The sequence below is a fragment of the Octopus bimaculoides genome, chromosome 8, assembly GCF_001194135.2.
Source record: "Octopus bimaculoides isolate UCB-OBI-ISO-001 chromosome 8, ASM119413v2, whole genome shotgun sequence".
NCBI classification, from domain to species: domain Eukaryota; kingdom Metazoa; phylum Mollusca; class Cephalopoda; order Octopoda; family Octopodidae; genus Octopus; species Octopus bimaculoides.
The window spans coordinates 14027947-14033291 of NC_068988.1; positions in this window are offsets into that span (position 1 = coordinate 14027947).

The following is a 5345-nucleotide window of genomic DNA, read 5'->3' on the forward strand; positions in this document are numbered from 1 at the left end:
GGAAAATAGTTTCAAATGGAAGAAAAAAGCTTAATATTTAAATTTATATATTAAAGTTCAGACACACACACACACACACACACACACACACACACACACACACACACACACACTCACACACACACACACACACACACACACAAACACACATACATACATATTTATGAATATATATATGTATATACATATGCGTATTTATATATCTATACTTATATGTATGTATATATGTATATGTATATATATACACATGTGTGTGTATATATATACATATACGTATTTAGAGATATATATCTATATCTATAAGTCTGTATGTGTGTTGCATGGACGATAATATTTTCAGTAGAGACGTTACATGCGTATCTGACAGTTCACATGCTTCAGTTGTGTGTATGTACGTATATTTAATCTATTTGTGATATTTAACCATCCCCTTTTCCATTATTTGATGCACTATTTTCTATCATCAATAAAACTGCCCGCGTTTTTGACGACATGAGTATACTAATTATAACGTATATGAAAGGAGCGTTACTACATAAAGGAAACTAACCACTTGCTAATTCGTTTTGTGCAATAGGTATAACTATATTTGTAGCAACGAATTTTGCTGTTGTTATTTCCAACTCTAGGTTAGCTTCGATGGAGCAGTTTTGTTATTTTGATATTAGAACTTATTCGATATTAATACTTATTCAGTAATATGTATTGTCACACTTCACATTCAGATATTTGAATTCTTCCTGTAAGAACGGGGCTGTTTCTATAAAAAATGCAAAGTTCTATCGTTGGAATTCGGATTAAAAAATGATGAGTTTTACATGTTTAACTTCTGAATATTCTTGCATAATTTTAATGTTCCGCTTACAGATTACACTGCAATAAAATTTTTATTTTTGTTTGTTTTTAGTCAATAAGTTTTATTTCCTATTTGTTTTTATCTAGAAATCGAAAGAAATGGCTACTGTTCCTTTGAGACTTTGCTTTTGTGACCTGGACATCGATGTTTTGAAACTGACCTATTTTTTTCCTTTTATTTCAGACAACTTCAGCAGTGAGTTACTGAAAAAGAAATATCCTTATAGCAGATATTCTGCTCAGTAGGACAGATTTGCTTGTCAGTTACTTAACCTTAATCGCTTGAACATTTGTGACTGATTATGAGGAGGAGTAGTGGGGGAGCATCATAGCTATGTGCTGAGAGGGATTCTTTGGGGTTTGAATAAATGAAACAAAAACAAAGTTTGAAGGAAATATTAGCCAGTTTTCATACTTTCTAGGGGTAATCAAATAGGAAATAACAGCTGCTACCCGAGGACAAAAATCATGTGACACAGTGTTATATTTTTGAAGTAGATATTAATCGGTGAATTTATTTCCTCGAAAACCTTAGCTTTCTCAGATTGTCACTTAGTCATTTACTAGCAAGGCCAAGTGCATCAATAATTATATATTATAATTATATATTATATCATGCCTTGATACTGTATGGACTGAGATATCAGTTGACTGACCGATGATATTGTCCTTCAATATTATCTCTCTCATTTGAATCAAAAGAACTATTAATGTTTGTAGAATAGACGATTTTTTTATGACGGTACATATTCTTTTCCTTTTCCATCTCAGATAACCATATCAAACGGCTTAGTATGCTTGCACTTAGCAGAAGTCTTGATGGGAATGTTCCTCCAATATTCCTTGTGTTGATAAAACATAGCTGTATTTAATAACAATGTTATTATCTATATTTATCCAAGAGCAGTCTTCTTACACATGGCATTGTGTATTGTTTTCGCAACGACAGTATGCCACAGTAAGTGATAGCAACTTGAATATCTTCAGGCAACTACAAATCTATATATAATATCTTCCACAGAAACTTGACATAATCAACATTTTCAATCGTATCTCAGGAGTTTAAGGGCTTCCCTGACATTTCTGTTCAGTTGGTATTTTGTAGCTATTTCCTGCCTTTGGATTACAAAATTATAGCCATCGAAATGTGATTATGTATGCATGTAAATATGCAAATGTTTATCTATGTATGTTCTTGTTTCATTAAAAAAAGAAAGAATTCTCACAAATACAGTAAGAGCCATTTTCCAACAAAGAACAAAGCTATTTCATTTAAATTTAAGTAACATAGGTTTCAACTATGTATCTGTACACACATTTCTGAGCCTGTCTGAATGTCTGCACGTCATCCCATGTGCTCACTTATGTATTGGTACATCTAGAATTGGTTCCTTCGTATGGTCTAAATTTAGGAAACGTTTTAGATATTTTCAGTTTCATGAGGCGGTTTGTAATGGTAATTTCCTTTTTAGCATTCTGACATTCTGAGGTCTAGTTCCCCACCACCACGACCACCGTACAAAAAAACAAAAAAAAAGGGGAAGGCCTTAAGATTTACAAATTTATCTTTGTCTTTTACCTTTAGCATACAGTAACGACTGCAGGAAGATGATCAAGTTTATTTTAAAATTTCATGGTCGATGTGGAATAAGGAAATAATTATCTTTGAAATTTCAAGTTTTGGCGCTTCTTCGGAATACGCCAGACAACTTCGGACACTGCCACAAGAATACGGGGAATTCTTTTCTAATCCAAATAACATTGTTAACTTGATGTACTAACACAGAGCGTTTTTCCTGAATTGATAATCCCTTACTAATAACTCTCTCTGAGAGTTATTAGTAAGTGTGTGTGTATGTGTGTGTGTGCGTGTATAACTTTATTATTAAAATTGCAAAAACATCACAAAAAATCACAACAAACTTCTCAGAGCTTTAGGTTCTCGTTCGTTGGGCAGTTGTGATCCAGGATGGAATAAGGATTTGGGTTATACTTATATTTTATATTATGCTGTAATTCACATTGAGAGATACACATCTGAATTTGATTGGTTTATGTGAAAAAAAAAGTCAAATTGAAGTGCAAAATCAATGTTATCCGTACGGTATTTTTCCGCTCGACATTTTATGTTTCGTGGCGTGTCTGCAGGAATTTAAAAGTTCCAACCTTTGGTTCAAGGCGTATTTATCCTGGAAACTGATGAAAATTTTTTCAGTCAGGCACAAATTGCACCTTATTGAGCCTCTATACGCTCCATGTTTATATAGTACTGCTCTCTCCAAGATTGTCTGGAAGATTTCGAAAGGACGGGTGTTACTTTCTTTCAGCTGCCAGACATGCTTAGCGAGACTTGTTGCTGGTCCTATTTTCAGCGTATCGAAATAAATTTTGATGGGAATATAGCCTTGTCTTGAAGGAATTTTTCCGTGGTCTCTATATATGTCATATGTTTGTGAACTATCCATTTGCACCTTAGCTCTATATACTATTTCCTCCCAACGGACAGCAACTTTGATCTTTACAATTATTTTTATGGTGACATTGATTTCGCATTTGAATTTGATTTTATTTTCACTTAAACCGACATCACTTTGTATAACATTCATTTTACATTTTCGCCTTTCAAGAAAACCTTCGATTGGATAGAAACTATATTTTTATTTTTATTTTATTGTAACTTTTACTCTTAAATGCACCCTTTTATAAACCATACGAAAGCTTTTTCCATATCGCAATTTCGCCTACAAAACCTTTCAATGTTGATTTTTAATGCACACCTAAAAAAGAACACATACCATCGCCCAAAATGTGTTTTAAGCATATCGAATATCCGAATGGATTTTTTTCGTCATTTAATTTTTTTTCATTATTTCTTAATCATTTTACTACCATTATATATATATTTCTTTGTTATTATTATTGTTAATAAGGCAACGATGCTGGCAGAACCTTTAGCGAGCCGGGCAAAGTGTTTAACGATATTTCAACCGTCGCTAAATTCTGATTTAAATTCCGTCGAAGTCGGTTTTAATTTCTTCATATAAAAATTACTCATATTCAAGCTTATATAACATAAAATAATGTTTTTAGTGCTTTAAATTTAATTTAATAATTGATTGTAATTTAGCACCGTTTGATCCAGACACCAGAAATCGCATTACTTCATTCCGTCTTTCAACAATTTTTATATTTATATTCAACACACCAGCCACGCAGTTGCGTGTATATATACGTATGCATATATATGCATGGTGTATGTATAACGTATGTTATACATACACACACACACACACACACACACACACACACACACACACACACACACACACACACACACACACACACACACACACAATCGTATATCCATTTTGATCTGAATATCAAAACTCGGTAGTATTGGTGTATCGGTGCTTCGTCATTGTGTTGCTAAAAATATATAAACAAAGGATATGCCTCAGAAACAAAAGGAAATCAACAAGCAACGCACGAAGAAAACAAGCACTAATTTAGAGTCCAACGTTTCGGACAGCAGCCCTTCTTCAAAAATAGGCAGAGAAGATAAGAGAGCAGAAAGGACAAAAGGGTAAAAATAAAGAAAAAGATCACATGATTAGCTTTGTAAGGCTGTGCAGTAGATGGTGGTTGGAAGAGATAAACGAAGAGAGGAAAATAGATAGATTGAAAGAGAGAGAGAGAAAGAGAGATAGATAGATAGAGAGAGAGAGAGAGAGAGAGAGAGAGAGAGAGAGAGAAGAAAGAAAGAGGGTATGAGGAAATGATGTTTACTGCTAATGAGTGAAAGCAAAGAAAAACAAAATGCAACCGCATTATTGTGATGTGATGTGTGTGTATGTGTGTGAGTGTGAGTGAGTGTGTGTGTATGTGTGTGTGAATGTGGGTAAGATATGTTAGTACATCGTGCGTGTACATGCAGTCATTTATCTGTGTGTAAAGTGTGCGTTACTGTGTGTCTATGTGAGTATGAATGGAAAGCGGCCTGTCTGTGTATGCAGTGCATTCGTCTGTTTATATAGTTGTGTGCTAAGTGCGCAGGCAAATATGATGATTTTATGTTTGGTTTGTGATGTGTGTAATACAATGTGAGCGTTTTGTGTCTTCATAGCTATTATAACTAGAACAAGGTAGAGTGTTAGCATATTTATCAATAAATTTTTATATGTATGTCTGTAGAGAAAGGTAAGCTGCTTATTTAACCCAAGGGGCTGGGTTGTTACGAGACGAAAAAAATTATAGATATTTGTATGTGTCTAGATGTGTATTTGTCTTGTGTGCGAGTGTGTAAAAGTTACTGATTTGCTTAAAATCGAAACACAATTTGAACAAAACTATAATCATTATATACTCTGACTTGCAATGAGGTATGTCTCTCTCATTGTCTTTCTCTCTCTCTCTCTTTGTTCATATAATCCAATATTGGATAATACACAGAGCGTATATTCGCACATAATATATATATATATATATATATA